Raw genomic sequence first — 26,984 nt, 5'->3', positions numbered from 1 at the left:
TTCAGTGGGTGTAATTTCCAACAAATCAATTGCTAAATCATTCCAAGGACCCTCTGGCAACTCTGTAGGTTTTAAAGGTTCTGGTCTTGGACGACCAGATACTAATTGACACGGTCTACAAGATTTAATGAAATTTTCAATTTCTTTCGTCATGTTAGGCCACCATATTTTGCTTCTTAAACGCGACTTTGTACGGACCATACCTTGGTGTCCTTCGTGAGCCAGTTCAAGTGCACGACTAACTAAGGTTCTTGGAATTACAATTCTACTACCATTCATAATTAATCTTCCATAAATCCATAAATCGTTTTTAGCACTTTTGAACCATGGATCATTACAATTTGACCAGTCTCCAGAAATAATAAGGTTCTCAATATTATTCAAAATTGGATCTTTCGCGGTTTCCCTTTCAATTTCACGAGCCGTCATAGCATTAGGTAGAGCATCTATTATCGCACTATAGGCAAAATCATTAGAATTTGAACTATCAAGTTTATCTACAACACGATCTTCGGAAATTGGCAATCTACTTAGAACGTCCGCATAATTTTCAGAGCCTTTTATATATTCAATTGAAAAAGAAAATTGTTGTAAAAACAACAGCCATCGCTCAATTCGAGCTGAAGGTGGTCTAGAATTTGGCTTTAACACGGATAATAACGGTATATGGTCGGTTCGTACTACAAATTTAATTCCAATTAGATAAAGTCCACTTTATACCCAAGGTTTCTCTTTCAAACTGGGAATATCTACTTTCAGTGTCATTTAATTTTCTACTTATGAAATAAATTGGTTTCCAATCATTACCATGGCGTTGCTCTAAAACGGCACCCAACCCAAAAGGAGACGCATCAGTCGTAATTCTTGTAGGAGCATCTCTTTTAAAATAAGATACTACTGGAGCAGAAGCGATTTTAGATTTTAACTCAGAAAATGCCAAATCATGGTTTTTATTCCACACCCATTCCGCTGTTTTACCAGTTAATTCCCATAACGGGGCAGCAGTACTAGAAAAACCAATTATGAATTTAGAACAAAATTGGGCCAAACCAAGAAAACTCCTTAATTCAGATTTGGTACTTGGTCTAGGAGCTTCTACCACCGCTTTTACTTTCCCATCCGATACTTTAATTCCATCTTTAGTTAAGATGTCGCCCATAAATTCCATATGATCAACCCCAACTACACACTTGTCATAATTAAGAGTTACACCACGATCGTTGAAACGCTTAATGATATTTTCTACCCGCTGGGATAATTCATTTAAATCTGAAGCATAAACGCGAATATCATCATGTATGTTACATGCACCTGGACAACCCTTAATTATTTGGGAAACAATTTGTTGGAATTTTTCAGTCGCCATATTAGCCCCGAATATCAATCGCTTATACCTATTAAGTGAATTTGGACCAGAGAATGTAGTTATGTCCCTAGAAGATGGATGCAATTCTACTTGATGAAATGCCATATTCATATCTAATTTAGCAAACACCTTCGCACCCGAAATTTCCTGCAAAGTTTCTTCTACTGTGGGAATTGGATGTCGTTCACGTAAAATTGCACGATTTGCTTGGCGCATGTCCACACAGAAACGGATATCACCATTTGGCTTACTAACAACTACTAAAGGATTTAACCAGGATGTTGGACCCTCCACTTTTTCGATCACATCTAGCGCTTCCAATTCATTTAGCTTCTTTTCGACATTCGCACGCTTGCTGAACGGAATGCGACGCATAGGCTGCACCACTGGATGTACATCAGAATCAATATGCAATTTAAGTTGATAATCTTTAATCTTGCCCAAACCATTAAACACTGCTGGATATTTCTGTTTTAAATTGAAAAGAATACGAATATTACAAACATTTATATTATTAACATTAACACCAATTCTCAATACACCTAAACTTTCACATGTTTTTCGACCCAACAGTGTAGCATGACTCCCTGGAACTATAATAAAGTCAACAAACTCCCGTTTTTCAGAATTTAATATTTCTACCCTTAAAGAACATTTGCCCAAATTTGTAAGAGGTTTATTTATGGCATAGGGATAGATCTTATTTTCACAATTTCTCAATTTCACATCAGTCGTTATAGATTTAAATGCATCAAAAGACATAATATTTAACTAGATTTGAACTCGTCACTTTGACGAGTTAGTTATCCGCACGACAAACGCCACGCGCACGTCATACGTTGGAATTTTGCACACGGAAAAAGATTATGGCATTATGACCTGAACTGAAGAATATCATATGCTGTTAGTGCTGAATTCTGTCAATTTTGTGTCATATAGTATATACAGTATAAACGGTATAATCTGTATATGTATTACATACAGTGTAGAATAGGTGAAATTACGGGATCCCCCCGTTTATTCCTATTTTTAACATGGCGACGGCATCAAAATGAAACACTAAGATAGCAATTTCGGAAGTACATTATCTCAGCAACAACATGTTAACGTGTAGAAGAAATTTGAATACGTAAAATATAGATGCGCGCTCTTTTAAATGTGATGAACTATGACGCAAAAGATGAAAATACGACATTTTTTATTCAACTGGCCATATAATGACGTCACGTCGTCGGATTGGAAAAATGTTTACATGAATTCGTATCTACAATCCAATAGCTTCCAGAATACGTTTTAATCATGATTATAGCTTTTTATTCTGACGAGCTATAACAGATTGAAAGTTACTGTAAAGAAGAAAATAAGTGACCCAGGTTATTTAAATTTTTTCAACATGATGACGTCATAAAATTAAAATATTTTTAACTCATGCGAAAGATAGTTCATTTACCTACAGAATATCAAAATCGGGGTGAAAATGGAAAACGGATAAGTGATGATGCGCTCAATTAAATGTGATACGCTATGACGAAAGATACAAAAATCCTATATTTTATATTCGCGTGGCCACACGATGACGTCACAATGTCCGGTTAGCCATATTAATGCATGATTCAATATCTAAAACTCATCAACTTCCAGAATACGTAATAAAAATAACTTTTACCGTTTAGTTTAGAAACTACGACTGTTTTAAAAAAGGTATAATTTTGACAAATTTTAAGGAATTTTTGAACTTTTTCATCAAAAACGTACGTAAATTATCCAATTCGACGTGCTGGTATGACGTTAATTTTAAGTCGAAATTTTTTAAAAGTTGGTAAAATTACTTGAAAAGGCTGGAAAAACATAAATCACGCGGAAAAAATTGTTTTCAACGCTACGTGCGCACGTAAAAATATGCGCGCGCGTGGGAATTTTTGACATGCTCAAAATGACATAAAACGCGTAGAAAGTTGATTAGAAATTGATTTTTCGCATTTTGAAATTTTAAACGCGCGTGCGCGTGTAACTTCGTGTGAAACATGCCATTTTTTTCTCATAGTCAGTTAGCGCAAGATATAACTTAAACTTTTTCTAAGTTTCAAATTAAAATGTTATATGGTTTTCGATCTATGTTAAATACGCGAAATTCATAAAAACGCGCGTAAGTCACGTTGCGCAACTCTGACGTCATTCACAATAGCGGGTGCACAACTTCACGTGAACGCCCACATGTTGACAAAGTTATAAAATGTTATGTTTACACGTTTTTGAGTTACGCGTGACACAAAAATGACAGAAAGAAAGAAGAATACAGAAAAAAAAAAAAAAAGATGATGAAACAGGACAGTTACAAGGAGTTATCCACTGAATGCGGATAACTAATGACGCCCCGGAATCTATTATAACATTCTCAACCAATTTATCATTTATCTTAAATGAAGGATCACGATCCATGGGTTCTTTAAAGTTAATACCAAACGCAAAGTAATCATCAGTAACATTAATTGGGTGATTGGTAACCTCATTTTCATTATTAATTACGCATGCTTTATCAGATTTCATTTTCTTGGCGCTTTTCTTATTATTTTTTTTCAAACTTCAAAATGCCCACTATAATTACATAATTTACAAATGTGGTTTTTCGATTTAATACAGTTTCTTGCGAAATGGCCTTTTAAATTACAGCGATAACAGAGCATCTCCTTTCGATCATCCTTGCTTGCACCATCCTTTCGAGCACCTTGTCTATAATCAGCATAGTTTACATTAGACTCAGCACCAAACGTTGACACAGACCTATCGTTATAAACAGCAGTTATTTCTAAAAGTTTATTTAAAGTTAAATTTTCCTGCCTCAAAACCTTGTTTTTAAGAATTTTATCAGTTAATTTTGAAATGATTTTATCACGAACCTGATTATCCTCTTCTTCTTTAAACTCGCAATCCTTGGCTAAAATCATAATTCGTGTTGCAAAATTGTTTATCGTTTCACCCGGCTTTGGTTCTGCTGCGATAAATCTTTGTCTTGATAACGGTATATTCTTCCTCTCCTTAAAATAATTATCGAATGATCTCAAAAGAGTATCATAATCTGCTCCATCTCCTCTCTGTTCTTCCGAAAATGTCTCCAATATTGACTTCAACGATCTACCACCAAGGTGTAGCAGTAACGCCCTTTTTAGGTGATCATTTAGAATAAAATGATCACCTATTGTTATTGTATAAAATCTTTATTATTATTTTTCTTTTTTTTTTTCTTTTTATTGTTTCTGTACACTATTTTGTGTAACAATTATCTCAAAAAGTTTAATGTCAATGATTACAAAAATTTCAGAATATCTTTCAAATAATATAACTTAATCCTAATAAGCTTTCCAGCGTGATCACTCATCCGTGACGACATTTATACGCCATTTTGCGAAATCACATTATCAATCATATCTCCATAATTCATTATCACATATTAATGAAATTCACTACACGTAAACTTCAGATCAAGGGTAAAAATATTAGCAAATAAAAACGCACGCGCACGTAGGTTCATGCGCGTGATATCGCGCGTTAAAAATTTAAAACGCTCAAAATTAAGTTTTGATCAATTTAGAGCATGAATTAGGCCATTTGCGTGTTTCAATAAATTACTGCGCAAAAATGCGTTTTTGCGCGCGCGATACTTAAAAAGCGTAAAAAATATGAATTTTTTTTACAAATCTCATTCTACTCACCATCCTTAGTACATTCACCAAATTTGAGTCAGTTCCGACTTAAAATAACGCTATACGAGCACGTTAAAAATGACAAAATGCGCATATTAATTTTACAAAAGTTCTGAAAATGGTGAAAAATAGGTCTTTTTTAAAATGAAAATAATTCTTCAGAATGCAAGATGACCCCCGATTTTTTTAACTTATTCTGGAAGCCATTGAGTTGTAGATATGAATTCATGTACACACTTTACGTACAAAATGTTTTGACGTCATCAAATGGCCACTTGAATTTAAAAATTAGGATTTGTTATCTTTTTGTGTAGATTATCACATTCAACAGAGCGCATCTTGGTTATGTGTGCTCGAATTTCGCACAACTTTCAGTATGTGCTTGCTTAATTAATTATCTTTATCATGAGTTGACACTATCTTCATTTTAATGACGTCATCACGCGTAAAAACTTGAATAACGTAGGCCATGTAATTTCACCTTCGCAGTAAATTTGAATATCTTACAGCTCTTCAGAATTGAAGGTTACCTTGATGATTATAATTTATTATGAAAGCTGATGAAATGTAGATATTAATTCATATAAAAATTAAGCCTATCGGATGTTGTGACGTTAACATATGGCCAGTTGAAGTGAAAAAGTAGTTTTTTCATATTTTTCGTCAAAGTTATACACAATTCAAAGAGCGCGCACAGCGCTTCTACGTGCCAAATTTTTTTCCAAATCTTATATTTTTTTGCTCAATTAATTATCTTTCGAAATTGTCATCTTAAAGTTTAGTTTGATAACGTCATCATGCCAAAAAATTAGAACATGTGTGTCCCGTAATTTCACCTATGCTACACTGTATATAGATATACAGTATATACTGTACATATTGTATATGGCATATAGGCACAACTCAGCACTATAAGCATATAATAGGATGGCATACATCAACATTTTCCGATCGTATGTTAACGTACGTGCATGTTTAAAAAAAATTAATTTCAGTAAAATGATAAAAATGATCACCTATAATTCGTCAAAGTGACGAATTAAATTCTAGTTTGATTTGGATTTGTAACACCAACAGCTATAAGATATAATGATAAGTCATCTTTCCAACGCTTCCATCTCAAGGCTAGCGTTGCTTGATCACCAACGGCATCGAACGACTCTAACGGCATTATTCCACTGACCTGCAACATGCTGCAGTAACTTCGGCCTAGTAACCACACGTGAATTCAAAATCCTCGTCGCCAAAAATGATGTGATATACCAAATAAAGAAACAGTATTCAAACAATCCAGTCAAGTGCTTTTATTTGTATCCTCACATTCATATATACAAACGTTCCAGTCAAGTGTATTCTCACATTCATATATAACAAACATTGTCTGCAGTAGGCGGCTAACTAGCATGTATCGCTATTGTCCCCGTGTCGTTGTATATCCCGTTATTATAAAGGACTGGCCAGCTGCAGACCAATATGCAAATCAAGCAACTCGCAGACCAAGTAGGCTATTTACATAAATAACTACGTAAACACTACAGTTATGAGGTCTAATATAATTTTAATGTTAAAAATATATGGGTTTGTCTTTATCAATGTGGTGATAAGTTCGCCTCAATTATTTTGCAAGCCCCAATACCATTATGACATCACCAAAAGGTGTGTTAACTTGTACATATAAGTATAGTTCGAAAATTAATTAAAATAATATTTATGATTATAATTATAAATTTAATAATACTAGAATTATAAAAAAATGTTTACATTCGAAAAATAATATTTAATGAAAAGAAACAATACCCACACAGTTTTTTAACACAATATATATTTGTTTACATTTAACATTTTTGAACAATATTTATGTTGTATTTCAGAAATACCTACCTGTCAATATAAATAATCTTACTAAAATACATTAAATTCTATGCAATGCAAAAAAAGTCAATTCACACACTTGTTCAAAAGTTACGAACTTACGAATCATTTAAAGACGGGAACATTTAGGGCATTTTTGAGACATTGGGAAAAAACACACGCAAAAAGCCCTCAGACCAATTTTGGAGGGTGATTTCTCTAATTTGTATCAATGGAGTCTGGCAAAAATAGAAAGACAATTAATGCAGCAACTATATAACGTCAGGCTAGGTATATAGCTAGCGTACCATGTTCGTACGTTACCGATGTTTACCAGCTAGGCCTACAAAACTAAGCCTAGCTAGGCTAGCCCTAAAGACCGTCCATGAGAGGTCAGTCGCCGCAAGCTACTTAGGTAGTGCATTGTTTCTCACTTTTTATCATAATTTACAATAAAACGTACATTTAAGACAAGGAATGACCTGGTTTAATGTTTTTAAAGTAATATATATGTATTATTTTTACAAAACGTCACAAATTGTAGGGAAGGTGTCTTTAAGGCACAGGCTATTATGCCTAGCTGCTCTCTCTCTCTCACCTCAACTACTGTACTAGTAAACTAATATCAGACCTTTGTTTAATTAGAAACACAATGTATAGTAAGCATAAATATACCAACTAGACATGAAACTCGTCACTTTGACGAGTTAGTTATCCGCACAACGACAAACGCCACGTGCACGTCATACGTTGGAATATTGCACACAGATAAAGATTATGGCATTATGACAAGAACTGAAAAATATGATATGCTGTTAGTGCTGAATTCTGTCAATTTTGTGTGATATAGTATATACATGCAAACAGTATAATCTGTATACATATTACATACAGTGTAGAATAGGTGAAATTACGGGACCCGCCATTTATTCCAATTTTTAACATGGCGACGGTATCAAAATGAAACACTTAGATAGCAATTTCAGAAGAAAATTATCTCAGGAACAACATATTAACGTGTAGAAGAAATTTGAACACGTAAAATATAGATGCGCACCCTTTTAAATGTGATGAACTATTACGCAAAATATGAAAATACGACCCACAGATGAAATTAATGACCCACGTAATTAAAATTTTTAGGCATGATGACGTCATAAAAATTAAAATATTTTTATCTCATGCTAAAGAAAGTTGATTGACCTACACAATATATAAATGTAGGAGAAAAAGGAATACAGATAAGCGTGATGCGCTCCATTGAATGTGATGAGCAATAACGAAAGAGACAAAAATCCTATATTTTACATTCGTGTGGCCATACGATGACGTCACAATGTTTTTTTAGCCTTATCGATGCATGATCCGATATCTACAACTCATCAACTTCTAGATTTTGTAATAAAAATAAACGGTTCACGGTTTACTTTAGAAACTATGACTGTTTAAAAAAAGACATAATTTTGACGATTTTTTAAGCTTTTTCATAAAAAACGCGCACAAATTGTCTTATTCAACGTGTTCGTATGGCGTTATTTAAACTGGAAAAGGTCTAAATTGTTTTCAAAATTACTAGGAAAGGCTTGAAAAATATAATTCAAGAGAAAAAAATATGTTTTTAACGCTACGTGCGCACCGCGTGCGTAAAAAATTGCGCGCCCGTGGGAATTTTTGACAAGCTCAAAATGACAAGAAACGCATAAAAAGAAATGATTAGAAATTAATTTTGGGCATTTTGAAATTTTAAATGCGCGTGCGCGCGTAACTTCTTGTGAAACATGCCATTTTTAATCCGTAGAAAGTTTGCCCCTGATATGACTTAAATTTTGTCAAAGTGTCAATACTAAATGACTTTTGGTTTTTAATCTATGATCAATCATTGAAATTCATAAAATTGCGCGTAAGTCACGTTGCGCAACTATGACGTCATTCAAAAATAGGAGGTGCACAACTTCACGTAAATGCCCATATGTTGTCAAAGTTATGAAATGTTATGTTTACACATTTTAGAGAAACGCGACTCACAAAAAGGAAGGAAGGAAAGAAGAATAATACAGAAACTAGATTTGAACTCGTCACTTTGACGAGTTCGGGTTATCCGCGCAAACGCAACATGCACATACGTTTAAAATATATGAACGCCGAAAATTATTATGCCATCCTATGACATGAATTAAATATGTTTACAGTGCTGAATTGTACCTATTTTGTAGCATACAGCATATTACAGTATTTTCAGAATACACTGTATATGTTATATACAGTGGTAGCATAGACGAAATTACGAGACCCATCTTTTAAAGCCAATTATTAACACGATGACGTCATCAAATTGACTTATAAAGATAACTATTTTAGAAGATAATTATCTAAATAATTACATTATTACAAATTTGAATAATTTTGGGCACGTGAAAGTGAGATGCGCTCTCGTTTAAACGCAATGAACTTTTACGCAAGAGATGAAAATACGACTTTTTTTATTCAACTGGCTATATGATGACGTCACAACATCTGATTTGAAAAATGTTCACATGAATTCGTATCTACAATCCACTAGCTTCCAGAAAACCTTTTAATTATGATTATCACTTTTTATTCTGACGAGCTATAACAGATTGAAATTTACTGTAAAGATGAAAATAGGTGACCCACGTTATTTACATTTTTAGACATGATGACGTCATAAAAATTAAAATATATTTAACTCATGCGAAAGATAGTTAATTGACCTAGACAGTATTAAAATATCGGGTGAAATGGAATACGTATAAGCGAGATGCGCTCTATTTAATGTGATGAGCAATAACGAAACAGTAAAAAATCCTATATTTTACATTCGTGTGGCCATACGATGACGTCATAACATCCGAGAGGTAAAAATTCTGCATGAATTCATATCTACAATTTATCTTCTTGCATAATAAGTTAAAAAAATTGGGGGTCACCTTTGATCCTGAAGAGCTATAATAGATTCAAAATAGGCATATATTTGACAATATTTTGTAACTTTTTCAACTAAAACGCGCGCAAATGTTATAAATCAACGTGTTCGTATGACGTCATTTTAATTTGAAATGATGTCAATCTTTTTTTAAATGACTAGGAAAGTCTGGAAAATCACAATTCAAGAGAAAAAACATGATTTTCATACTCCGTGCGCATCTTACGCGCAAAAGTTTTCGCGCGCGCGGGAATTTTTGACATGCTCAAAATGTCATGATCAGCGCAGAAAGTTGATTAGAAATTATTTTTGCGCATTTTGAAACTTTAAATGCGCGTGCGCGCGTAACTTCTTGTAAAACATGCCATTTTTAATCCATAGAAAGTTTGCCTTTGATATGACTTAAATATTCACCAAATGTCAATACAAAATGACTTTTATTTTTTATCCTATGATCAATCATTGAAATTCATAAAATCGCGCGTAAGTCACGTTGCGCAACTCTGACGTCATTCAAAATATGGAGGTGCACAACTTCAGGTAAATGTCCATATAATGACAAAGTTATACAAAAGATATATTCACAAGCAATAGGGGATATGCGACACACAAAAATCCGGGAAAGAAAGAAGAATAACAAAGAAGATGAAAAAAAAGATATTTACAATCACATGGGTTATCCTGCAACTAAGTTGCGGATAACCAAAAAACTATTGATCCCATACAATAACAAGGAGTTATCCGCTTGGTATACCAAGCGGATAACTAATTATTAACTATCTAGGCATAAGCCATTTATACGCCTTGGCTATCCTTATGAGGAGTCATGTGTAGCCCTGAAGGCTATCCTTACGGTGATACCCTAGTAAAAATGAAAGTGGGATCCCAGTGGGATCCCAGGGGATCCCACTGGGATATGGTTATCCCACTGGGATTTTATATTGACACAGTGGGATTTTCTAGGATGAGTGAAAAATCCCAGTGGGATCCCACTGGGATAGATATATCCCAGTGGGATTGTTTTATCTCACTGGGATAATATGAAATCCCAGTGGGATTCAAATTATCCTACTGGGATGAATAAAATCCCAGTATTAAATACCACTACTTTATCAAATCCCACTCAAGTGGGATAAAATCCCAGTACCATCCCACTCCTTTGTAAAATCCCACTCAAGAGGGACAAAATCCCAGCTCCATCCCAGTACCATCCCACTACTTTATCAAATCCCACTCAAGTGGGATAAAATCCCAGTACCATCCCACTCAAGAGGGACAAAATCCCAGCTCCATTCCAGTACCATCCCACTACTTTATCAAATCCCACTCAAGTGGGATAAAATCCCAGTACCATCCCACTCAAGAGGGACAAAATCCCAGCTCCATCCCAGTACCATCCCACTACTTTATCAAATCCCACTCAAGTGGGATAAAATCCCAGTACCATCCCACTCCTTTATCAAATCCCACTCAAGTGGGATAAAATCCCAGTACCATCCCACTCAAGAGGGACAAAATCCCAGCTCCATTCCAGTACCATCCCACTACTTTATCAAATCCCACTCAAGTGGGATAAAATCCCAGTACCATCCCACTCAAGAGGGACAAAGATCACACAGCCCCCTCAAAACACAAAACACTACACTATATAAACAAACAAAACCCCTGGACACACAAAGATGTGCGAGTCGGGGAAAACCCCATCCCTCAAAATACTCCCACTTTTAAACGCGCATTCACATTTTCTATTTTTATAGATCAATAAAATCCAGTGTGCCACCCACTCAATCATCAGATTTTTGTTGGTTTTGCGATATTTTATAGTCTGTTTTAATACATCGTAAATGATCAGATAAGAGCCGCCGATTTCGGAAAAGGAGGATACCCGGCATCATGGCCGTGGCTTCTTTGATCACTTACGATGAGCGAGTAGTTTATGTCATCTCATTCTATTTAACATCCATTTTATTAACAAGTTTTTGAGTTAACTCTTTTATATTTACTATGTTTCATAACGTTTACAAGTTTTAATTAATTGTTGAGTTGAGTTCCTTTAATATGTTGAGGGTATTACGCTATTGGTTTCCTAGCTGATGAGTGCAATGCACGCCTGCATAGACAATGCATGTTAATTGTTGTGCAGGAGATCCGATCAATAGCCACCTCCCTAACTGAGGATCGAAACAGTTATCATCATTGGTGTCATATGAAAAATAAATTTAAATCAAAATAAAAAAGTAATTGGCTTAAATACACTCAAAATTTATATTTTTGGAATTCCCAAAATCAATTTAACCTGTGCAATAAATGATGATGATAGCTGTCCTGGGATAAACAACCCAGTTACTTATTTTTATACTAATTTGGTAATCAACATCGACAGCAGTGGTTCAGAAAGAGTCGAGTTCATTGACGATTTCACATGATCTCGTCGGCTTTTCTTTGTATGCCTCACAGCAGTAGGTAAGTACTGTACTTATTATTCTCTCCAAGCTTTTGGTCGGTGACTTGGCAAAAAAACCCATTCCAGTATGTTTCATCTTGAACAATAATTTTTGTTAGACGGACATAATTGTTTATATAGCAACTAAATGAATGATAATGGTTAATTGATGAAAGATTATACAGCATAGCGTCACTTTGATCAGATCTCCTGATAATGAATTAATGTAAAGGAAACCAAAAGCGCAATATTCATTATAATAGTATTCCATCTTGGTTAGCCAATTAATAAAAATTGTAGAAACAACAACTTGACAAGTCATTATTATCGAATCAATCTTATTATCCTAGCAAACACAAATCCATACAGTAATACTGATCCAGATTGTTTATTGGAAATTGTATATTACAATACAGTATAAACAATTTTGTAGGCCTATTTAAAATTAGTTTGAAAATAACAATGCAATATACCAAACTTTCAAATTTCCATGAAGCAGAGAAATGTCAGTAGAATAATAGATTGATAACAAATGTGTGTAATAACCTGTGTGTTCAAAGACCATTTTTTCCAATTACTTTTCATACCATACATGATAAATTCCATTGGTTTTTATGATTGATTCCTGTGCACATTTAAAGCTCAGGTACAGGCATGAATTTTAAATGTAATATCTGGTTAATTGTACATAAATCAAATATTTGTAATGAAATCAAGACAAAAAAACATGAATTTCCCTTAATATGGTCAAATACAAAATTTGGCAAAATTCTGCCATAAAAACTAGGAAGACTTTTTTTCAGTAGTTAGGTAGTTAACCTAATGTAATAACATGTCTGGTGACTCCCTAGAAGGTGAAAAAAAGATGGTGGATATACAGTGGATAATTTCTGCTATAGCATGAAAATAAAAATCTGAAGTTGAATAAAAATACCAGAAATGTAAAATTCAAGTTATATTACCTATATTTAGTCATCTGATAACATTTTTTACCACACTGTTTAGTTTTCATAGCTTTTTAAAATGCCTCTCTATTTACAAAATTTGTGTACAAAAGAATAGAGATTTTACTGTGTAATTTGAAAAGGGGTTTCATTTTCAGACATCAGAAAACAAATAATTTGTCCAAAATTCAATGAATCTGAATCTTTGTATACAATAGAATAATTTTGTGTTCGTTTTGTTGTGCTAGTGGTTTTAGAAGTGTAGCAATGTTTACCGATTTTGTACTTAGAAAAACTCTTTGTGAAACGGATATTTTGTGGTTGTTCAAAGTAGTTAGCAATATTTGGCAATCTTTGAAATTTGCCAATAACGCCATTGGCAACAGCTTGATTTTCCTCTGTTGCTAGTTTTGATGACAGTTTACTAAAAAGCTTCTTCATGTCATTGTTATTTGTTTCCTCTGTTAAACTTCTCACTAAGTCAGGAAGGGCCTTTGTCATTTGTACTGCGAATGAAATCACTGATAAGAAAGTGCTTATTTTCAACAAGCTCGTGTAACACAAATAAAATCCCAAAAATTATGAAACATAGGGGAAACTATAGATCGATAATTATTGGAATGTATGATCAATAGAAATTTTTTGCCCGCACCTGGCCTTTAAAGCTTTTGAATCAAAATGTAATCAACAATCAGAATAAAACATTGAATTTGATTAGAGATTCAATATTCAATTGTGTTCAAGCAGATTTGGTGGATATGACATATACATGCCATCATCTGTTTCAATAAATACACACTTCTTACAGATTTCTGTAAGAGGAAGCAAGATATTATTACCTGGGGTTACAATTGCCATATGATTACAAAGTTGTCTGTGTGTGTAACTGTTAAGGGTTGGGTTTTGAATGCGAGTTGGTGCAATTAGAGACTGATTAGAAATGTATTTTTGGACAATTGCAAAAGGGGTTTCATTTTCAGACATCAGAAAACAAATAATTTGTCCAAAATTCAATGAATCTGAATCTTTGTATACAATAGAATAATTTTGTGTTCGTTTTGTTGTGCTAGTGGTTTTAGAAGTGTAGCAATGTTTACCGATTTTGTACTTAGAAAAACTCTTTGTGAAACGGATATTTTGTGGTTGTTCAAAGTAGTTAGCAATATTTGGCAATCTTTGAAATTTGCCAATAACGCCATTGGCAACAGCTTGATTTTCCTCTGTTGCTAGTTTTGATGACAGTTTACTAAAAAGCTTCTTCATGTCATTGTTATTTGTTTCCTCTGATAAACTTCTCACTAAGTCAGGAAGGGCCTTTGTCATTTGTACTGCGAATGAAATCTGAAATCCAAGAACATTATTTATTACTGTATTAAAAAGTAAAATAAGCATTAGCATTATTTCTTATTATTATTATTTAGCTTTCAAGCACCTATATATAATTGTACATATAATAATGAATGTATACCTGGCTATTCACATATCTTGTGCCATGAAACATACTTTTGAGGTGAGCATTCATTGACTCGAACCCAAAGCAAGAAAAATGGAAAAGTGGGCCATACAGTTTAACAAAGTATGGCATGTGTCGTAATGTGTGAATATTCATTGTCTGTCTTGTTTCACCTGCCGAGGGAAAAGGCATATACCGTATTCATTTAATGTGATTATACTCATTGTTCATTTCTACAAACAATATGACAATCATGTTTATTAACTAGATACAAAAGTTGTCAAATGTGCACGTCATCAGGCTGAGAGTATAGAAATCATATTTATGTATTCTCAATCATTGAATGGTTTGAAAAATTGTAATAAATATGCAGTTGCATTTACCGTATATAGTTGGAAAAATTTGACAAAAATCATTCAGAAGAATGTTGGCATATGAGAGGTCTGCTGATGTGATGCGTTCTTGAACAAGCAGAGACAATCCAGACACTAATAGGCAATAGTGGATGAAAATATCCGGTTCCAATATGCCTCTTAACACAGGTACTGAAAAGTGAAGTAACCATTCACGGTACTCTGTAGCTGTAATAACAACGCAAAAGTCACATAATCATGGAAAAACAGGTGTCTAGAAAACTTGGATATATCTGAGTTTTCTAGATCTAGAAAACTCAGATATATCTGAGCTCTGAGTTTTCTAGACACCCTGAAAAAACGGCTACAATTTATGAAACATGCAATCCAGTTGAAGGTCGCAAAATGATTGAAGGTTACATTGGTAATATTTTCAACATTTGCTTTTGATGTGTTTTGTCTGATCATACCATATTCAACTTAAGGAAATAAAAATGGTGCACGTCATACTCTGTATATAAACAGTATAGACTACTGGAAAAAAATGAAAAAGAATTTTATTACCTTTCCAGTGCTGGCTTTCCTCCAACCTTCTTTGACTACGAGCAATAAAATCGGGTAACTTTATCTTCATAAATCTTGTATTCATAAGATCAATCTACATTAACATTCAATTTATATTTATTATTATAATTAAATTAGGTGTATCAGAATATGAAACATTAAAAATTGCTAATAACAATATAAAAAGGACTAAATAAACAGTATAGTATTGTGTGTAATCTAAATGCATATTCAACAGTTATCAGTTAGAACACAAGTGACAAATTAGCTAAATTATTCAAACAATGATTGTTTAGAAGCTCACTGGAATTAAATCTACATAATTTGTGTTTATAAAAGAAGTATGTGCAATTTCAAATGAAATTTTCTTTTAAATATGTTTTACCTTAGAACCAATATAAAACTTCTTTGCCTTGTGGTCTTTTCCAAGCCACAAGTTCAACATGGATTTGGTAACTCCTAACAAGCAGGAATGCATCCAGTCAATTGGAAATACACATGATAAATCAACATAGCTCAAAGCTACCAAAGGGCATGCTCCCTTTATTCCTCTGACCTGAAAGTATGAAAATATATCAATTAAATAATGGAGCTATAAATTGTGATTGTATAGGCATTGTACAATAACTTTACACAATCAATAAAAAAAAGTCTACAATAACACTGAGACAATTTGATTGTTGTCTCAGAATAACAGTAGCCGTTTACAACTGTTATATCTAGCGGTACCACAAAGGATTTCATGACCTAATTCTACTTGGTAGTCATGGCATCTGTAAAAAAATATTGTAACATGTTACAATATTTTTTTCTCAAGATCACTATGGTAACAGAGTGCAGTGAATTCCATGTTATTGTTGACGACCGAGCGAGTTCATTGCGGAAGTTTACAATCGTCACGTTCACGCATTTCCTTTCTGGTACGCGGTACGAAGCGAATTTAAATATATGTAAACACTTATAACCCCAAGGTCGCTGATACCAATAATATTTATGGCTAGTCTGGTTAGTAGGACTACTACTGATATACCTTCAGCACAGCTGAGTTGGTGGGTAGACTAGGCCTAGCCTAGAGTGGATGATTTGAAGGCTAGCTATTTTGTTAAGTATCACTAAAAAGGGAAACGTCCGTAATTTTTCAGAAATCAATGACGAACGTACGGAAATGAAGACCAAAATACATAAACTACCAGCAATTATAATTTACCTTAAATTTTAGGAAACCCTCAGCAAAACATAATAATTAATGAACAAATCAACGACTCGAACTAAAAGGTCCGTAATGCAAGCTTCCGGGTTTCTCCATACTACAAGCATGGACAAGCGTTGAAACACGGCATGTGTTTCAAGGAGCAACGGGCAGAGTACAATGCACTGGGTCTGTCAGTTCAAAAATCATTCTGCGCAGTCTCAAAAACCACTGAAAATAAACGTCTGGGAGCGTCTTTGGGTAAAGATAGCGTTTAACGTTTTTCGTGGGCGACTACTCACTGATTTTAACTGATTATTGAAAAGCGAAAACTTTGATATAAAATGATTTTAAAAAAAATTTATTTTCAAATAAATTGTTATTCGGCGTTATGGAGCAGAATAATAATAATAATAAAATAACTCACAGCCTTGCGTGTTACGGCAGCAGTTCTGGCGTCTTGAATGATAGTTTGATGTGACCGATGTTCATTGTTGTCAGTGAACGGATAGTGTCTGTGAAGTGGGGCATTTGGTCTTGTCATACCCTCGTCTAAACAAAGTGAACAGCCAAACCGACCATTAAATTGTTTCATATTAGACACCATTGCTCTGGCCGGTAAGTCTAAACACGATGCCAGTAGATGCCCTTTTACTTGTTTTTCTCCATAGCACGTCATGATTTTAATTCCTGCGATTGAATCATCAGTGTACAAGTATCATATAAATATTTAGCCAGGAAAGTTGTTATGGTTTTATTATATTTATTTTAATCCCCTTCCCCCTTTACAGCGAACCCCCATCCCCGACATGCCCAATACCTCATCCTCATCTCCCACAGTACATAAGGTTGTTCGTAAATTGAAAAAATCGTAAACTCGTTCGTGAATAACTCTAACCAGGGAGATGTAAAATAAACTAACTTCTTCCCTCCTGTATGAGGGTACGTCGAGCGATACGTGTCTGTAAATTTCAAAGAGTTGCTAATGAATTGCAGATTTTCAGCTGAAATATAAATACGTATTTTTGGTACCTGGATGCCCCTGGATGTAACATGTTATTGTTGTTATAGCCTTCTTCCGACGTACATAAAAAAATTGAACGCTGCAGTTATTATAGTATTTATGTTTATGAAATATAGTGTATCATCATCATAGAGCATTATAGTGAATATTAATATATTACACTATACTTTCTATAGAATCATGTACTGTAGTTTACATTATAACATCCGATTTTTTTTATAGGCCACCAGCCGATACGTACTCAACTCAAATACTACCTATTTGTCCGAAGCCCCCCCCCCCCCTTTGACAGACCCTGGCTACGGCCCTGTACGTTACAGTATTTTGAACATTAAAAAAAAAATACGAACCTCTACTAAACCGCAACAGAACGTCAATAAGTGATCGCAAGTATGTCGTCATACTTGGCTTTTCGGCTTGGCAGTGCAGAAGACATGGTATTATATATCGTCTTGCAAATCTGAAATGTGTAAATAGTACGGTATTGGTGGATCATTCCAGAACAGGTTAATTATAACCTACCGGTATGTCTTATATTTTGCATTAACATTTGAAATTTAGGCGATCCAACAATCGCCCACCCCCTCTTCATCCTCTCCCACTGACATCTAAAAAAACACCAGTAAAGTAATTTTTTAAAGTATAAGTAATTTATTTTACAAAATATATTGCATGTTATTACTAATGTACCTACCTATATTGCACTGGCAATTCATTAATTGCCAAGTATACAGGCCAGAGACTTCCTTTATTTGATGATTTGAAAACTGCCACGCCATCTGCATAAAAAAAATCATTTCAAAAAAATGTGTCATCCACATTTAGGCTATGACATACTGAACGCTTTATTGGGATTTTTCCCTTCGACCCCACCGCGACATCGCGGCGGCAGCCACATTACCCTCAGGAAAGTGATGATGATATGTGTTAGTTGTTAATTTCATATCATAAATAACTACCATGATGCTAACCAGTATTCATCATGAATGTCAGATGAACAGTATTCATCATCGGTTCTCTTGGAACAATTCTACTGTACTCTTCACCGTCACATACGTCCTTCCACACACCAGCTTCCGCGTACCGACGTCTTGCCATTACCATCTCACAAAAATGTTGATCTGAAAAATACATTTATTTAAAAAGAGGTTAGAAAACGTGTCTGTTATTTTATAATACCACTGTGTATTTGAAAAGGTTGTATACAATAACGTCATCTTACCTTGGAAAAGTTTTTGAATCTGATTTTCGACATCCAAGCTTAAGTACTCTAGCACTTTCCCACTCATGTCCGTACAGTTACATGAATCGGATGACGTTTCCACTTCTCTATAGCAGTTTTCGCAGTAAAAATGGGTTGTTGATGTTTCAAATTGGGTATTTTTCTTTAGAATCTCTTTGACCATGTAAGTTGACTTAGCGATGACACACGTTGGTGGAAGTATAGAGGCAATCAAATGTAGAAGATCGGAGAATGCTTCTCCCGAAAGTGAATGTTTGATAACGAATAGCATTAAAGATGTATATAGAGAAATATGTGTCTGAGGACAACCGTCAAATAAAGGATGTTTGCCATTGACGGGTTCCTCGCCTTCGATGATGTCGTACTCATCATCTGTCGGTGCGTCACTACTGATCGAAGGATCGGTGGTAGGCCGACTTGAGATGGTACTATCACTACTACTACTATCGTCAGTATTTGAGACATTTTCTGGTGATGAAAAAATGGAGCTACTCCTGTCTAATTCAAAATCAGACTCACTTTCGCTTGACGAAGAACTTGTCAATATTGATTCCCTTAATAAGGGGCCAGGTGTTTTTTTAGCTAATATTACTGCTTTCAAATATCGAGCACGTCTAGGGTTAAACCCATGACGTTTTGATAGTACACGCCGTCTCTTTTGCGGTGTTGCCAGAAATTGCTCTTCTGTTGTGGCGGTATCACTTGAATCCATGTTGCATACTACTAGGCCTAGTACTACCTACAGTATCGAAATTAATAAAATGTTAAAAACAAATCAAAGATAAACGCAAGCAATTATATAGCAAAAATGATTACCTCTAAAAAGGGCACCTTGTAAAATTTAGGGGTGGGGGGGGGGGGTGCATGCGGACCCAATGACACAATATTGATTGATTTTTATAAAGAATATAAAGCCTTATTAATTATAATATAAGTTAAGTTATATTTTAGGCCTAGCCTATATTGAAAAATCAGTACTTACTACTTGATTTAAATAGAGTTCTTTCAAATCCAAACATATTACCGCGAAATTTGAAAGACGATGCAAGCTTGTGCACAATATGTCAAAAGGGAAGCCCTGACTAGGCCTAGCCTAGGCCTAGGCTCTTAATATTATTAGGACATGCCCAAATTTAGCTTACTGACGTAGGCCTATAATAAGTAGAAACTAATACAATATGGCTATTCTATAGCTAGGCATTCCGGATAGACATAGGCCTATATGTATATTATTTGCTTTAAAAAAAAAGAAATGTGACACATATAGGATAGCTTAGGCCTAGCTAGGCCTATTATAGGCCTAGGCCTATACAACATAGGCTAGGCTAGCCTAAAAAGCCTATTAGGGCCTAGTATAGCCTATGTATGTAGCCAATATAGGGCTAGGCTATATGCCTATAGGCCTATTATACTAGCTAGCTATAGGCGAATGGGTCTTGTTATAAGTTTACACGTCCCAAATAAAATGTAGGACTCATCATGTAAATCTATGCATGTATTTTACTGACCTGTTGAGGTGTACAGTGTTTAGCTCTTCATATTATTCATCATCTAGGCCTAGCGTGTGTAGCGTTCTCCGCTCTCTGCTGGCACGTCACACGACCAAAGATCGTATAGCGTCACTTCGTTTTATCTTTTGCACACGACGATAGGAGCCGCCGGACACGTCACACGCCGTATATACGTGACATGTCGCCCGGGGCATACCAAACATAACAAGGGGGCGGCTCGCGGCGGAGGCGTCTTCAGATAATTTTCAAAAATCGTGTGAAAAAGGGTGATATTCAATATCCATGACGGGTGGTAAATATGGTAACAAATTCACTTTAAGGATAAATTCCAGTAATTTAGAAACAAATTATGAAAATAAAAAGGGTGCGTAAAATTACCCGTATCATCTGTCCGTCCGTCCGTCCGTCCGTGCGCGTAAGTTTCAAATCATTTGGCGGTCGATCCTCCTCTTTTTTCTCTTGTTCTTCTTCTCCGCCCGTCGGTTGTCTGTTCATCATCATCTTTTTAGTAAATTTGTTTAATCATTATGGGTCTAATCACATTAATGATTTGGATTAATGACGATCCTGTTACGGGTAATGTTATCAAAATAGAGAATATTGTAGAGCCACGGTGGGAATTGAATGACTATTTAGTAGGAGACCGTGTTAAAGCAAAGTGCCCAGGTTTTGGTATACAGACAGGACTGATTGGAGAAATAGGCGGTAAGTTAATTTATTTGGTCCAACAGCACTCATATCATTGTATAGCCTTAGGTTCGACAACCGTAACACACAAATTAATTTGTGATAGGCCTATTAATAAAACTTATGATATGGTCTAGCCTATTAAATAAGATTTTAAAAGTAATAGGCCCTAAATTAACTTAACGTCACTGGAGGACAACTGAAATTTATAATTACCAATAATAATGGTTAGGGCCCAGGCCTACCCTAGGCCCTAGGTAGGTATAGGGCCTAGTTAGGCCTATATAACTCTCTCAACCTTAAAAGTATACCTGTTTGCCAACATTTAGTTTTACTTTTAGGCTATACTATTTTTTGCAGATGAATCAATGCGGAAAAAATTCTCCAAAATACTTTCTGGCCCAGAGTTTCCAGATTTGGTCTCCCAAGTCCTGGAAAGTGAGACACATATCCAGAAAGGGCAAAAGGCGAGTACATACATATACTAATTAGGCCTATGCCTACTACTATCATTATTAAAGCAGATAAAAAGTTACAATCAATAGAATAAATGAAACAATGATACACTTTAAACTACAAAAATTGAATAATACACTAGGCCCTAAGCCTAGGCTACATCGAATACATTTAAGCTGCATGAAGTTAGCAGTTAACAGTTTCTTAAAAAGAGAAAGTGTTCATATAGTATATGCCTATATATTCATGTATAGTCATACAAATAAAATATGATATTAATGTGGGAAAGCCATATTAACGGTGAAAATTAAATATTTTTTTATTTATTTACAGAAAGCATTAGAACTAATGCCACCAAAGAAAAAGGTAGGGTTCATTGTGTTTATAGTCTATATATGCCGATTTTAGTACTGTAAACATAAACATGTTTTGGTTGTGTGACCATTTTATTTCATTTACAGGCTGCCGCATCAACCGTTTCGGTTCCACCAACAAAGAAGATAGTAGAGGTAAATTGTTCTCATTGAATGAATCAATTGTGATGAATAATTTACGATACCGAATGGAACTATCGTTCCGTATTTATTCGAATAAACACCTTTCATAGCAGAATTCTTTGACTTCCATGATCTACAATTTACCAAGCATTTTGATACAATTTTACATTATTTTATCACTTCTTAATATTAATTGTGTTATACTATAGTTTTTCATACCTATGTGTTTTTTTTTATTGGGAGTTTATTCGAACAAATACGGCATGTGAAAATCCAACTTTCATGGGTGCATGCCATTCACATTAAGGGTGCATAATTACGTTTTTGTTTTAAATTACAGATTCAGGCTTCAGAACCCATACAACAAAAGAAATCCTCAAAAAGGAAAAACGTAGAAGTACATTGTGTTTAGTATTTTCCACTTACTTTGCATTTTGTTTTTGCCAAATTGTTTTTAATACTTTAATAGGCAGCATTTTGATACAATTGTTACTGTATTTTACCAGTTCTTGTTATTGATTGTGTTATAGTTTTTTATATCTAGGGCTTTATTATTTGATTATACATGTTACTAATTACACCCAAAAAAATAAACGCCCTCGCCCAAAATCGCCACATGCATTATTTTTGTTTATATTTATTTTTATATTTATGTTATGATATCCAGCTTTCATGAATTTAAATCTACCATTGTTCTTGATTAACGTGAACTACGCAATTTTGTATTTAGCATTCGTCTAGTCTATGCCGATGTTAGTACTGTAAACATAACATCACAACAACTGCCTTTAGATAATAATTATTAATAAATATTTTGGTTGTGTGACCGTTTTATTTCATTTACAGGCTGCCGCATCAACCGTTTCGGTTCCACAAAAAAAGAAGATAGTAGAGGTAAATTTTTCTCATTAAATGAAGCAATTGTGATGCATAATTTACGATACCGAGTGGAACTTTATTTATATATTTATACAAGTTACCATAAACGCATCGAATAAATAGTCATTGCGACTTGTTTTTATATTATCCAGGATATTATTATTATTTTATGATATCCAGCTTTCATGATTTTAAATCTACCATTGTTCTTGATTAACGTGACCTACGTAATTGTTGCTCGAATATAATTACAGGCAATCACGGTAAAAAAAGCCGTGGCAGCTGAGAAGAAGCAAAAAGAAAAAGCGAGGGAACAATATGCAGTGTCCTCAACATTAAGTTTGGTAGATGGAGGGAATTATCAGGACATAATAGATAAGGTAAAATATGTTTTAAAAATGTATTTAGCCCAAAGTTGAATAGTTCAATTTAAAGGCCAGGTGCGAGCAAAAAATGTCTATTGATCATACATTTTTTGAATTTTATTTGTATTACACGAGCTTGTTGAAAATAAGCACTTTCTTATCAGTTCTTATAGTTCAAATTACACAGTAAAATCTCTATTCTTTTGTACACACATTTTGTAAATAGAGAGGCATTTTAAAAAGCTATGAAAAATAAACGGTGTGGTAACAAATGTTATCAGATGACTAAATATAGGTAATAAAACTTGAATTTTACATTTCTGGTTTTTTTTATTCAACTTCAGATTTTTATTTTCATGCTATAGCAAAAATTATCCACCGTATATCCACCATCTTTTTTCACCTTCTAGGGAGTCACCAGACATGTTATTACATTAGGTTAAACTACATAATCACTGAAAAAAAGTCTTCCTGGTTTTTATATTTTATAATTTATTTTGTATTTGACCATATTCATGTTTTTTCGTCCTGATTTCTGTTACAAATATTTGATTTATTTACAATTAACCAGATATTATATTTAAAATTCATGCCTGTACCTGAGCTTTAAGCATCAGTATCCCTCAACTCCGATTGTTCATTTGTTTGTAAACCGTTATGCACAATAAATGTCTATAGTTATCAATTAATAATTATATGTAATTTAATTTGATTTTTGAAGCTCAACCGCATAGAACAAAATCAACAAACTATTATGTCGTTGATGCAGGACAGGCAAGCTGTCAAGTTCTTGTACAAGGTACGGTAGATGAGACACAATTTAAAGTAATATATGTTAGCTTGTGTAATATCTGTGAAACTGAACATATTTTTCAGAATTTGAATTTTTAAACGTTTCAGAATTTGAAGACTGCCGCCGTTGCGGATGATGGACGATGTGAGTACATAAGATATAATTTGTAATAATTTGATGTCTCTCCTTCATATAAAGTTGCAATCTTTAATATATTTTTTAAAATGTTTTCACACTTACGTCGTTTAGTATAATGTAACTTAGTCAGAGTAGTAGGGCAAGCTGACCAATTACTCGGCTTTCTGACGCACTGAGCTGCTACACAGTAGTTACATACAATTATCATTAATTATACCGTATTCTATATTAACTTATTTGTAGTGGCTGATCATATATCTGGTGAAAGCAGGCATGCGGCGAAATCGCCACCATCATCATGTCCTCTTCCTCCTCCTCCTTCTTCTTCCCAAGAGGATTCTGATACTAGTGGTAGGTTTTGAAAATAATTGTTTAGCCGGCCGTGAATTTGGTGTGTTATTTATTATGTTGATCTAATCGATTGGAAACAATTTATACATGTGATCTACAAGGATTTATAAATACTTTTTAAAAACATTCCTCGTTGTAATGTTCTTGGAATATAAACACATCATAACTTTTTTTTTTTGTTTTGTTTATAACAAGAATTTACATACATGGGTGATGCGAAATTTGGGGTCAGTGTCAGCAGGGAGAGGCTGACACTGGCTGAAATGTCGGCAACCGACATAATGAAGCTGGCCCTTAACCTTCTTGAACTGGTTGTTTGCAAAGAAGAATGCGCCACTTTAAGCATTTATGGATTTGGCCGGGACAAGGTGGCGATGGCCAAGGTTAAAAGACGGGCGCTTAGAAGTGAGTAAATTAACAGTATCTTTGGTTACGAAAGCAGCAATCCCCTTCCAAGCCCCACCTGTGGAAACTTTATGTTTAATGTTTCTTTAAAACAACTCGTCTGTTGCAGCACTATAGGCCCACTGTGTCATTGTAATGCGTCTTGTATGCATGGACAATAATTAAACACTGTAAATAAAAACACAACACAACATTCTGTGATTTAACCGGCGTATTGTTTTATTTCAGCTCACATATTCAAACGATACCAAGAAGTTCAAGTTGAGCAAAGGGAGCAGGTGTGGACCGAAATTGTCAAAAAACTAAATGATAAAATTAGAGCAATCAAAAATAACAAATATACTTTGAAGTATTAATAACGAGATGTTAATGTGATTAAAAGATAATTTAAAATGCAATATGTCGACTTATGATTTTTTATCACAGCGAGAATACCCCCAAAAAAACCGATCGGGATTCCCGCCGGGATCCCGCCTGAATCCCGATGGGAAATATCACAAATTACCCACATCCCATCGGGATCCCGGTGGGATTTTACGCAAATCCCATCGGGATCCTGGTGGGATTTTACACAAATCCCACCGGGATCCCGATCGATTTTTTTTTAATGAGGAAGGATCCCAGCGGGATACCGCTGGGAATCCCGATCGTTTTCATTTTAAATTCAAGCGGAATCGCACCGGGAATCCCGACCATAAATCCCAGTGGAATTTTACGCAAATCCCGGCAGGATCCCGCGAAAATCCCGATCGTTTTCTTTTTAAATTCAAGCGGGATCCCAACGGGATACCAACGGGATCCCGCGGAAATCCCGATCGTTTTCTTCTTAAATTCAAGCGGGATCGCACCGGGATCCCACCGGGAATCCCGACCATAATTCCCGGTGGGATTTTCGTAAAATCCCACCGGGATCCCAACGGGATCCCGCCGGGAATCCCGATCGTTTTTTTACCCAGGTAGTTGCATGACACAATTAATGAGTGCCCGAGACATTCAGGCCTCCATTCAAAACCTAAAAAAATATCCCTCTTGGCAAATACTGCAGTGAGAAAAATCGATTGTCAATAAATAAGATGTATATATGATATTATTGTTACTGACTATTTTAAAGTGTTTGACTGCCTTTCTCATAAGCAACTTATTCATAAAATTAACAAATTTACTATTACTGGGTACCTTCTCAATTTAGTTTCTAATTATCTCTTTAATTGCACCCAACATGTAGTTAGTGATGGGGTTTCTTTCATTTTTAAATGTGATCCCTCTGGTGTTTCTCACGTGTCTATTCTTTGCTTTTTACTTTATTCAAAATCATCAATGATCTTCCTAATTTTGTCAATACCTCACACTGCCTTATGTATGCCAATGACCTAAACCTGTATCGTCGGTCTTTAGGATGATCTATATAGTGTTGTTGCATGGAGCAAGGCAATCTAACATTTTAACAACAGAAATAGCAGGAATAACAAGATAGGGATTTGTAACACTCCTTTAATCCCAGCTCTGGCTGTGTCAAATACCAAAAGTACTGTGCAATGTACATACTCTTAAGGCGAGTGGAGCTGATCGTGTCGCAGCCACAGATTAACCATTTGATCTCCGGATCTCAGCATCCTATTGATTGTAAAGATTATACTACTGTATTGAAACATTAATTTTATTTGGTTGTAATTAACTATTAATTGAAATGACAAGCGAAATTGATTGAAATTCGTCCACATTAAACATCGGAAAGAGCATTTTTTTAACAATGTTTTGAAGAGACAGTTGGACGAATAATGGTGTTTGAAAATGGCATGGAATTTTAGTAGCGACTGCAGCTAGCTG

The 26,984-nt window shown here is 34.7% G+C and overlaps 1 long non-coding RNA gene across 3 annotated transcripts in view; it reads right to left on the bottom strand.

Moving 5' to 3' along the window:
- The window catches only part of LOC144840093 (uncharacterized), a 63,875-nt gene that overhangs the window by 22,829 nt on the left and 14,062 nt on the right, over positions 1-26,984 (bottom strand). The window contains exon 3 of one of the 3 annotated variants that reach the window (XR_013611839.1): positions 26,510-26,771. The exons of the other annotated variants lie outside the window; for them this stretch is intronic. This is a non-coding gene — a long non-coding RNA (uncharacterized LOC144840093). Of the gene's footprint in view, positions 1-26,509; positions 26,772-26,984 lie in introns of those variants that run through there. 3 annotated transcript variants of the gene reach the window in all.

The sequence above is a fragment of the Antedon bifida genome, chromosome 4 (genome assembly GCF_963402885.1).
Source record: "Antedon bifida chromosome 4, ecAntBifi1.1, whole genome shotgun sequence".
Lineage (NCBI taxonomy): Eukaryota > Metazoa > Echinodermata > Crinoidea > Comatulida > Antedonidae > Antedon > Antedon bifida.
Note: the sequence above shows the minus strand (reverse complement) of the source record. Positions and strands in the feature narration are given on the sequence as shown.